The sequence below is a fragment of the Halictus rubicundus genome, unplaced genomic scaffold, assembly GCF_050948215.1.
Source record: "Halictus rubicundus isolate RS-2024b unplaced genomic scaffold, iyHalRubi1_principal scaffold0458, whole genome shotgun sequence".
NCBI lineage: Eukaryota > Metazoa > Arthropoda > Insecta > Hymenoptera > Halictidae > Halictus > Halictus rubicundus.
Window position 1 is genome coordinate 66,482 of NW_027488999.1, and position 12,672 is coordinate 79,153.

Consider the following 12,672-nt stretch of genomic DNA (forward strand, 5'->3'; position numbering starts at 1 on the left):
TGATCAGGCGGCCATAACACGCACGACATATCCTATTTCAGTGAGGTATATAGGACGTCTCTTGTCGTGGTGCGACGACACAGTACAGATTCAGGAGGTTCCGGTATGTTTCTGGATAGTGGGTCGGTACTATCCCATCTATAGGCCCGTAGAATTCTTCTAACACCTCTTCCTCTGGGCGATAATTCGGCCTTGGGACGGGCATTGTTGTCTTTCTGAATTGATCCTTTGTCCCGCTATTACCTTCATCGATTTTATATAGTTGGTCTCTGGGATATCAGGGTTTCTGATGTAATTTATCACTGGTTTACCCATACAAGTTGATGTGCTGAGGATTGATAGCAGCTTCTCTGGACTAATTTTCCGATATACATACTCATATATTGAAGGTTCTTTCCAAAACTTTCTAATATTTTGTTGATCAAAGGTCTTTGTCACTGCGCTTTATCCCACCGCTGTCACCAATTTTTGTTATGTCCCAGGTGGGGCGGATTATAATTTTTTGGGGATAAGTCGCAGTTTTGAACCTACCTGCATTCATCGGCTACGATTCGGGAAATTGAGGATTGATTAAATAAGTTGTATCCGTATTTTTAAAAAACAACAAAATTATCGATTTATTCAGAATTAGGTGCTGAATCAGATATTCGAAGTTTGACTTTACTTTACAAGCAGGGATTTTGTATAGCGCATAAGCTAGAGGGCTTACAAGTGTTTCGCTTTATAATAATATTAATTTATCGAGTCGCTGATTCTTGGAGATCGCTCGCAAGTTTGCAGTCGCTGATTTCGGGAGGGCGCTCGCAGGTTGTAGTCGCTGGTTTTCCGCAGTGGCTCGCAGGTCGAAGTTGCTGAACTTTCACGAGCACTTCGCGGGACTTATACGTCGAAACTCGTAGATTTTAAAAAGAACTGTTAATAATTTCACGACGCGTCTAACGTATGGATCTTTTACTAACTGACTGAACTCATTTTGAGGAGTTGATCTTCTCAATGTCTCCTGATTAGTCAGCTGTGTGTTGCCAGGGTTCTTTTACTTATGAAGTCGACGTCTTTTCTTGTAATTCGGCATAATATTCTTCTTGTTTGTTTCCAAGGTGTAAACTGATCTTCGTCTGCGTGTCTTGCAGGAAGATAAGTTGGAGTCTTTTTCCGCGCTACCTAACTGCGTAGAATTGCTAACATATACTTTAATCTTATTTTATTTCCTCTCGCGCGACATCATCGGGTTTTTCTATAATAATTAATACTAATTCTTTATCTAAGCGTTTATTCATTTACGGTCGAACCACCGGACGTGACAACGCATAAATGCACTGTCCTGAAGGAAGTTTGTTTTTGCTAACAATTACATGAGCTAAAACAACTCTAACAAGTCCTTTGCAGAAAAATATAAACGGCTGTTTCGGCATAATTATAAACTGCTCCTTAGCCCCAGCAACAGTTGTCGAGATCATCCAATATGTATCAGTCGCTCCATAACACCTAACGCTGGGGTTATTTGCTTCTATGTCAGGATGTATCTCATACATACTAGCGCCGACAACATGGGTAGGCCACACATTCACTTCTGTACATTTCAATCCCCAGAGATTATCGGATCCCACTTTTTGGTACTTAGTACCCCATGCATCTTGATTAGGCTCAGTCTGTGTAGGTATCCGCACCAGTTTAGCGTTGTGACGGTGATCTCGCTTCGAATGTGCTTGTGACACGCACCAATCTCTGCTTGATACGCCTAGGAAAGCTTCTCTTAAAGCGCTTGCTTGTTGAAGTGTTTTCCGTAGCGAGCAGTTTCCCCCATTCAGCAAACTTATCCGCCCGGGCTTGGCGTATCAGAGCCACAAGCTCCTCATCCTCCCCGCGCATAAGCTCCCCCTCCGCCGGGCGGCGGAACGAGCAGGCGATGTGGTATAACTTCCCACGCTCTGCCGCCGCCAAATGGAACGATGGAACCGTTGCGAGGAGGCCCACCACCTTGACGGAGATGGAGCGGTATCCCCGTGTGGCCCGCAAGGGGCTGTTTCAATAAATGAAAACAATAATATTTTACTCTCGAATGGTTTAGGAACGACTAACTGGCAAGTTTCGATAGCCGAATAACCTGATCCAGTGTTTTGCGATGCGACTATCGAGTGTGCCGCGCGGATTTCCACTGTATATCCACCCGAGGTTGTAAGGCTCGGATTCACCGTTGTGAACGCGCCGCGTACCCGTATCGCCGAGAAGTTACCCGCCAATTTAATATTGGGTAACGGGATCCGATTGAAAGTGCTGTGGTTGCGTACGATCGCGAAAGTCTGATAACAACGGAATGACTGCTGCGTTTGCTGTGCGAGCGTTTGATAAGAAAGGAAGACTCTGACAGACTGCCCCGGGGTCCGTTTGCTGGCCATCTCGTTGGTGTCCAACTCTTCCAAGGGATGGACCCGAAAATCCCGAAAGACTCATCCCCATTCGTTGATTGACCCGAGGGAGGCGCATCATGTCTACTCCGCATCATGTAACTCGCATCATGTCATTTTACGTATTCTTAATTTGTTTTTAATATATGTTTTACACCTACTGGAAAAGTAAAAAGAATGTAAAGATAGATCGAAATTGTTTATAGCGAATAGTGATTTGTTAAGTTTGCTTATTTTGTTTACTACTATTATAATTTGCTCAAGTCTCTTATTACTAACTTTGCATATAGTTCATTTATTATTCATTTCGTTTTAAATTGAATGTTTTTAAAAATAAAATCTTTGTTAAATTTATTAATTATATTGGTAAATGTGGGTGTCGGGTGTAATGATCGAGGCCGTGTTCGCTGGTATACGTCTTTATTGGTCGGTGGACCGTCGACTGCCGTGTATCGACGTTCGCGACCGAGTGTCGATCGCATACCTTTGACTGACCACCTCTCCCTCGCGTCAGTCAATTGTTTAACAGATGGCGACCGTCCCCGGAGCCGATCTTCACGTGTTTCTTTGCGGCTTTCCGAGGACGGTCGCTGCCGCGTTTACAATGTATATTGGCGGTTCGTCGGCGTGCTATTTGCACGGGCCGCCACAGTAAATTTAATTTTCTGCAAACAATTTCTGATATATATTTATACATTAATAACCAAATTACGAGAAGTGCCCAAAAACAGGCCATTAGTCCGCACAGTACGGCGGTCTCTTTATTTTCCGAGATATTTGCAAAAAACTATCTATTTTGATGTAAACTTCTGCCTATTTTGAAAGACCGAATTTGTTCTTTAGGGCGCGGGAGGGTTCTTTGGTTAAAATGTACAAGGAGATTTTTATTATCCACCCTATGAAATTATCGTGTCGATGTTCTCCCATTTTGCAATCAAATTCACAGAAGTAATTTATTCATGATCACGATAAGTTGTTTCTATATATGTATCCATTGAGTTCATAAACGTTGAATGGTCTTCACAAGTGCAAGTATTTCAGGTAGAGACAATTTTGTAATTGCACCGCAAACGATCCCTTCATTTATTCTCAGGTTGTCCCTACAATTTATTTTCCTTACAGCGTGTAGTAGCTTGAAAACTTCACCTTCTGCCGTTGGATACATGTTATATATATATATATATATATATATATATATATATATATATATATACAGGGTGTTAAAAAAAAACCATTCAATATTTATATGGTATATAGGATACACAGTGCTGAGTGAAAAAGCTATAGTAAACATAGGTCGAAAGGTCAACCGTTTCTGAGATATAAACATTTTTGTTACATTAGACGAATAGACTTGATTCGTTGGACGCGTCGTGAAGTGTTATAGTGATATATACAATTTAGAAGTGTGCGAGAATGTTTTGTTCGACATCGTATCATATTCTCGAACAAAGATTGTGAGTGACTGCCGGTGTGCAATAATTCGCAAGAGTCGTGCACTGAATCGTTCGGACGTGTCGGAAATCCATGGGGTCGAGACGAATCAGTGAAGAATTTTGCTCTTCAGTGATTGATCTCGATCCTATGGATTTCCGACCCGTCCCAACGATTGGGTAACCGATTCTTTCGAATTATTGCACACCTGCAATGACTTACAATCTTTATTCGAGAATCCGATACGATCCCGAAAAAACCGTTCTTGCACACTTCCAAATTCCAAACAACACTATAATACGCGTCAATTTGAATCCGACATTTTCGAGACGGCGCATGAAGTAATTCTTTTTTCTTTTCCAGAATTATGGAACCAAACACCATCAAATTTGAGAAAATGTCCTTAGAACAGGGGCCATCCGCCCCAACGCCACGGGCCTCGCGGATACCGTGGCCCATTGCGGTAAAATTGTTGCCGCCCAACTTTCCGCCCTCCCGCATCCCGAGGCCATTTGAACGTGGGCCCCCGCCCACCTCCACGGCTAGGCTAAATTATGATTCTTATGTAAGTAAATATAGAATAAATGAAGAAATAATAAAATAATAAATAAATGGTGAATAATTAAAAAATTATAAAGCATAATATTATGTTTCAGAATAAATTGGCCAAGCTGATAAAGCGGGCGGAGTACCGCCAGCGGATGCGGGGCTAAAAAAAGAGAGGCTGCTTTCATCACACACAGGCGATAAAATAAACTAAAATAAATAATAATAACTATAAATTAAAATAATAATAAATATAATTCTTATTATATAATTTAAATACAAAGTAATTATAAATTATTTTTATAATGTTGTTAGGCTTCTTTTATTCACTTTTCACGCTGTATTCTTGGAATTCACTTTTATTACTTTTTTACACGCGGTTTGCAACCGTCTCACACGCTGGTTCGTTTGCTTCTGGTGAAAACTACACGCACGCGTCTCTACGTTCTATCTTTTCTTTCGCTCCTTCACACGTATTTACTCATTCTTTCTCTCTCTTCCTTCGCGCTCATTTGTTCATACTCGCTCTCTTTCTTCACGCTCATTTGTTCATACTCGCTCTCTTTCTTCACGCTCATTTGTTCATCCTCGCTCTCTTTCTTCATGCTCACTTCACGCGTACTGACACATTCTTTCTCTTTCTCTCTTCACGCTCACTTCACGCCGCTACAATGTTATTTCCAAGAGGCCGCGGGGAGGTGGCCGCGGCATCAATATTAATCATAATTATTATTATAGATGATTTCTTTTCTTTTCGTTTGTTTGTTTGTTTGTTTATTTCGATGTTTTAGTTTGTTTTGTTTGTTTGTTTCTGTTTAATTTTAATTTTACTTTGAATATTCCCCTAACATAAATTATATAATAAATATTCTGTAAGGAAATAAAAATAAATAAATAAAAAATAAATATATATAAAATATAAGTTTGTTTGTTTGTTTATTTTCATGTTTTAGTTTGTCAGTTGTTTCTTTGTTTCTTTTTGTTTGTTCGTTTTTGTTTAACATAAACGTAGGGGACGGAGCCGTTGGCGGAAATCGCCGATTAGGTCAGCGAAAACGCAAAAACGACCAGCGTTTTTGTGGAGCAGGTCGTCCGCGGATGGCCGAAAAACATCAACACGGCGACAGGTGAATGCCCGAGCGGGCGCGTGCGAATGAATGTGAGAGAGTAAGGAAGGTGCGACGACCGCGAGCGATGTAGGTGATCCGATTCGGGTGTATGTATTAAGGACCATCGGCCTATATATGCGAGGTAGGTCGCGGTCGCGGAAGTAGAGAGTCAGAGTTTGACAGCGAAAGAGGGAGAGGGAGAGAGAGGGAGAGAGAGAGAGAGAGAGAGATTTCGGTAGAGGACCGATCTTGTGGAGCAAGTGTAGCCGACTCAACGTTTAAGTTACTAAACGTATCACATACACCGATATATATTGATTTCGACCAGCCTGACACCAAATCCCTACATAAATTATATAATGATTATTCTGTAAATTAATTTTAAAAAAATAAATACCTTTTCTTGAACAAGTGCGGTCTTTTCTACCTTATATGATATTGTCCTTTCGAACGTTCATTGATACTGGAATTCTGTCTGATCCGTAATTAGAATTGCGAGGTGATATATTTTACTACTTTCCGATGCGAAATTGCTAATATAAAGATACAGTGACAAAACATAATAAAATTAAAAAAAAAATGCGTTAGTCGACAGAATTTGAACACTGGTCGTCCGGCTGAAAACTTGGCACGCTGGCAAACCAAATCTTGTTGTACCGTAGAAAAAATACGGCATTACACAGGAAATAATGAAACTCGAAAACTATTCAGTATCTGCCGCTATAATGATATATATTCGTGAACAGGACAATGAGATCTATAAGTGTGCAAAGTTTCAACAGAATCGGTGACTCGAAGGTCGTGGCGTCTTGCGAAACGTGCAAGGGTCAGAAACTTTTTCAAACTGCCGCTTCAATATTGCAATGAGCAGTTTATAAGTGGTCAATTGTCCTTCCTGAAGGTTCAATCTAGGTCTGTTCAGAGGCCAAAATGCGAATTTCTGTCTCATCGTCGAGTAATTTGCAATATTCGACAGCATACATATTGTACATATGTAAACCTCTACTATCGATTTGCATTATCGACCGTATTCTATCGCAACGTACAGTGTTTGAATGGTGCCTTTTTTCTAGACATTTTACGTCTTAAATAAGTAAGTAATCAATTAAAAATGCATACCACCGTGTTTGCGCATGTTTTTGCTACGTCTGTGCAGAGCCTTTTTTTTCGATACGAACACTAAATCTCTCGAAATTAAGAGAATCTCTCTGCGACAGCCATCTTGTGACGTCATACTTGCTTCAGAAAGCGAGTTTTCTGCCGAATATTACAAATTACTCCACGATGAGGTAAAAATTCGCAATTTGGGCTCTGGACAGACGTAGATTGGACTTTTAGGAAACACAACTGACCACTTTTAATCCTAAACCTAAAAGTCATAAAAAATCTATGGCACACCAAAATGACTAACATTCAAACGGAGAAAATATCCGTCTCCGATATAATGTTAACACGGATAAGCGGACAGCGAAACTCGAGAACCGTCGTCGCCGAGGAGTGGATCACACATGTCGGCTATATCTCGGTGTGAGATCAGAAGACCGCTACTAATCCAATTACAAAACTTCTTTATTTTTCGTTATTTTTTAATGAAACTTTTACCAACATATTCGTGGCATTCTCTGATTAAGATGAAACCAAATATGATATAATTCCGAAAAACTCGGCGAAATGTCAACGGATATGTACATAGTTGACGTACTGACGTTACTGTTGCCATAAACGCCCTTTCTCGCGAGTCCAGTGCGTATTTTCTCTTTGCGCGTGACCTGATGGCTCCCATTAAGGCAAATGTCTGAAAAAATGACCCCGGCAAAGAGCCTTCGCCTGTACTATCCATTTCTCGAGTAGAAAATATCTGTCTTCCGGAATGTTTATGAAATCAAAATTTCTACAGCTTCGAAGAAATCGTTCGAATATAAAATACCAGAGGTGAACAATGTTATCGAAACTTTTAATATTCAACGATTTCTTGTGTTTTTTATCGTAAAAATTCAATTTCCATTCTTCCTCGCATCTACAATGGCGAGCTACGCTCTGTTTCTGACACCTGATTTGATTCACCGTCAAGCATGAATTTCCGAACGTAGCAAGCAATATTAAAACTCAATTCTTCCGCAATTAACCATGGGATTTCGCGAGATTGGAAATAAAATAAAAATCACGTCCGCAACAAATAACGCATTTATTTCATTGCGTTTTGTGTATAATCATGGGACAAACAGTTTCTCTGGAAATAAAGCATCGCCCATGGAAAGGGCAATTTTTTCGCGCAACATAGGTCTTTTACACAAAATCTGTGTTGCGGTGGGCACCACCCACGTGCTCTCAGCAAATACCACCCTTTTCTTCAGTTGCAACAGAAGCATCCCGATGGTAACAATATCTCCACCGGCCTTTTTTTTTGTTTGTGTCGGTGGGGAAATGCCTTTACGTACAACCTCCGACGTTGAAGTTTGGTGGGTAGTGTGGGATTCAGCCCCCCCCCGCCCCCGGTGAAGGTTGGGGCGAACGGGACTTACTCCCTGGCTCCTACCCACTAAAATCCCACCGCCCAGGGCTACCGTCCGAATCCTCCGCCAAGCCCGATACGCCAGCACCCAGGGTCCTATTGTTCGCATTTACTCCTGGGTGCTGGGAGGCGCATCACATCGGGTCACCTCCAGTCGCAGTGGCCTTATCCCCTTCCACCGGCCTGTGTTGTACGCTTTCAAAGCTCGTGGGAAACTACGTATCGTCTCTTTGACAGAGAAACCAGTTCGAGGGAGGAGAATTTAGAGGGAGAATTGCTTACAGTTTTTGAACTCTTCCAGATTTAATCAGATGATTTAATCACAGATTTAATCTGTGACCAATTGATATGATCATAAAAAACCTGATGACGAAGAGAGAAATAATTAACGCGTTTGCTACTAGCGTTTGTTACTAGCGGTTGTTTTGGCAACAAGCTTCATCATATGATATTCTTCAAAACGTCCTCTTTTAAAATGTGGTATCATATACGATCGGTAAAATATCGAAGGAAATAGAAATAATTACAGTATAACCCCGCCTGTTGCAACCTCATTTATTGCAAGAACTCCTCGTCCGTTCCACGTTCAGTGTCCCCAGATGAGGAGGGAGAGCACGAATTGAGGGGACAAAGTTACCCTCTGTTTGGAGTAGACTTGCAGGAGAGGAAATTCGAGCGGCAACAAGTATTGATCTGGCGACTATGTCCGTTGTCAGGGACGCCATTACGAGTTGCTGGGTCTTGTTGCGCACCCTCGATTTTGCGATAGAAAGATACATAATTAACGCGTTCGCTACCAGCGTTTGTTTCGGCAATATTTCTTTAAGCTGTAACATTTTATCAAACGCAACACATCCTCTTACGAAATGTGAACAATATATGATTACAAAAACGCGAAGAGTTTCTCTCTGAATCGTTCTATGCTTCATATGTAATATTGAATGTCGGAAATCGCGATTGCCATACACGCGCGACAATTTCAACGACCGACTCTGTGAATTCATTTGCGGAAAATCAAATAAGAAAAACGAAATGCAGATAAAACAAGATTGTTTGCAGCGTTCGTAACGCGATCGTTATTGCACAGTTCCGATGAAGTAGTATTTTGAAGGAGAGTGAGAATCGAACGAGTGAATTGTTTTATTGTTCAAATAAAATACTCTGACTTTTCGCAAACGACGACTTATTGAAATAACAAAAAAGTCACTAAAATCGAACGCGTAATTCTCCAAGTATGCAAACGATTTGGAATAAATTGAACCATTTACTGAAATAATATTTTCCTCTGTCTTTAGAGCAGAGCCTGTTACGAGGATGCTACCTGATAATTGCGTTTCCACCCCCTACTCGATGATAGTGTTATACCAGTATTACAGCGTCGTGTAATGTCCACAACTGTAACGTCTAAAGACATACAGTCAATTAATAAGACAATTTTTTAATAATTGGACCAAACGACTTTAATCTTTTCGAGATATTAGAAAAATTAGTGTCACAAACCAACAGAATTTTTTTCAAAAAATTGCAATTGGTCAAAATCGTAGAGAAAAATTTGAGGGTTACTTTTTATTACTTTTTTTTATTCGGGCCTGTCTTGAATATTTAACAACTGCATTTGGTAAATATTTGTCCTGAAGACGGAATTTTTCATTTCTCGCTAGAACATTTCTACAAAGAAAATATCTGGGTTGTATTTCTTGTTACTTGATCGTTTCAAGGTACTTCGCTGTTTTATTACGAACAACGCCATGTAGGTTATCTATGGGAACGGATGGCTGCCCCTGGCAAAACGCTTTTCCCACCAACGTGGTTGGCTACGCTGGGTCGTACGAGGGAAAAGACGAAGGGGCACCGCAGCCCGGTGAAGATGCGAGCTGCGCGAAAGAGATTTGGTAGGGGAAGCAAGCGGCTCCTACCGCGCCATTCCATGTTTTCACAGCACATTCTTGTGCAGCGTAATTGTTTTATTCTGCATCATTATTCAAGTACATCAACGTTACTGATACGCATACTGAAAATTTCATCGAAATCGGTTGACGAAGAAAAAAACAGCGTTTTCTACTAAGGATCTCGATAAGAACGATTGAATTTTGTCAGTACTTGTAGATTGTATTTATTCTGTTTTTTTTTATTCTATAATTATTACAGAATATTTTTTGTTTAAGAATCATTATTTTATAAATATCGCAATAATTTCCAAAGTAATTTTAAATTCTGATATTTTGTTAGAATGTCACCTAGTAATCACTTTCATATTTCCTATATGTGTAAACTCCACACAATCCAATTTTGCAAAAACTTTAACAGCTTCTATCTCTATAACTATTTGTTTGCGACATATTGTTCCTTTCAATCTTTTTTTTTCTTCTCGATAAGCAGAAGGTGTCAATGTAAAAAAGAAACTGTAACAACAAGTTTCTTCGTTATAAACAATTTTACGGCAAGTTTCTCTTACAAACGTTCACCGATCGAGAGATGTAGATTCATCCCTAGGACGGATGACCGTTACTATTTGTACACCCTGTACATAATCTGCTTCATACAAAGGTAATAGGGGTATCGTTCGATGCTAGCCGCCATTCTGCTTAGTAACAATAAAGGGAACGAGACAGGGGATTCAGGTAGCTGCATCAGAAAGGGGATTCGCATAGTTACAAGACATTTTTAATTCGGGGGCCGGCAGGCATTTGGCCTTGACTGTCACGCTATGTTACGCTGTGCCTTTTTTTTCTAGACATTTTACGTCTTCAATAAGTAAGTAATCAATTAAAAATGCATACCACCGTGTTTGTACATGTCTTTGCTACGTCTGTATAGAGCCTTTTTTCGATACGAACACTAAATCTCTCGAAATTAAGAGAATCTCTCAGCGGCAGCCATCTCGTAACGTCATACTTGCTTCAGAATTCAAATTTTCTGCCGAATATTACATATTACTCCACTATACAGACGTAGATTGGACTTTTAGGAAACACAATTGACCACTTCTAAACTGCTCATTGCAATATTGAAGCGGCAGTTTGTCTAGATTTTGACCCTTGCATACGTATATGGATTTCAAACCATGCCGGCCCCCTTAAGGGTGCGTGGCCGTTTGAGCTCTCCAATGCTATCGGAGAGTGCTATTCCTATCCTGCAAAATAAAACACTGACGAATTTTTCTCTCGAGAGTAAATCGCGACAGTTTTACTCTCAGAGACACGACTTATGTTTTTTTAATGTAATTTTTCAGCATCGTGCGATACCGAAATTCGTTTTACAAGGAAAGTTTTCCTTGTGATTAAAAAAATTTGAATCAGTGATATTTTTTAATTTCAAAATTTACGTCCACAATCAGAGACCTCAAAACGTTATATTTCAAATTTTTGCGGAAATCAAATAATTTTTGCAAATACACGACCGCCATTTTTTTAAATTTTGAGTGCGGATCTGTAACCGGCGATCCCGAAAACCTTAGAATACTAATTTTTTAACAGAACGAACAATTTCTTAACGTACACGTTCGCCATATTGGATCTGCCATTTTGTTTTTTTAAATTTTGCGTTCAATTTCGTAATCGGCGACCATCAAAACATTAAAACACAAATATTCAATTAAATCTGGGTCCATGACGGTCTTCCTGGAAATTGCAATCCGCCTAGGTAAGGGGCCACTTCTGTAAGGTCCTGGTCTGCGCAGGGACATGATCGTATGCAGGAAAAAGAAGGAGATATTGGTGGATGATTCGCTTCCTTGTTGGTCTAGTGATGGGATATTGATCGGATTTGTTGACGCAGGCGCGACGATTGTAGCATGAGTAAAGTACAATTTTGGCTAAAATGGGGTACTTTAGTCATCCCGTATAATTTCGCAAAATGATTTGATTATGAAAAATGAATGTATAACATGTGTATGCCAATCAAATGGTAATAATAATTTATCAAAAATATGTAACACGCTTGTTTCGTCGTCACGTCCTGGACACTTCCAGTTTTTCCTGCCAATAATAGTACCCCACTACTGTCGTCACAATATAGATACATTACTGCGCCGGACGCGCATGCGCAAAAACCCCGACGAAAATCCCCCCACTGAAGTAGTCAGGTCGTCCGGCTGACGGAGCTTGCGAGTTAGTCTTGCCTAAGCCGTCGAACCGTCGAACCCGATCTACGCGATGAAGGTATCTAACTTTTTAAGTTTTATATAAAAATGTTGTTTAACCCTTTGCACTCGAAGCTATTTTAATTCCAAAATGAAACATTTCTTCCGACCTAGAATATTGCCCTCCTATATATTTTTTTTTCATGTTATATATACGAAAATAGTGCAACTTACTCGTACAATACCGAATGTTTAGTAATTTATTAAATACAAACAAATTTGATAATGTAAAAAATATTTTGAATAATGATACAACAATTTTTAGTGGTGCATTACAGTCATCATTCGAATGCTAAGGGTTAATAAGACTTTTGGACACCCCCACCCCGAACCGCTCTTTTCGAAATATGACATAGATTATTCTAGTCCTTTTTTACATGCTGCACACGAAATGTTGTCGTTTTTGGCGCAAATGTCATCTTATTTATTTAATATATGTTATTTACCCGGCTACCCGAGTGCCCAGGAGATGCCCCCGCGCCGCACCGATTTTGATAAAATTTAAATATACTGTAAAACTCAATA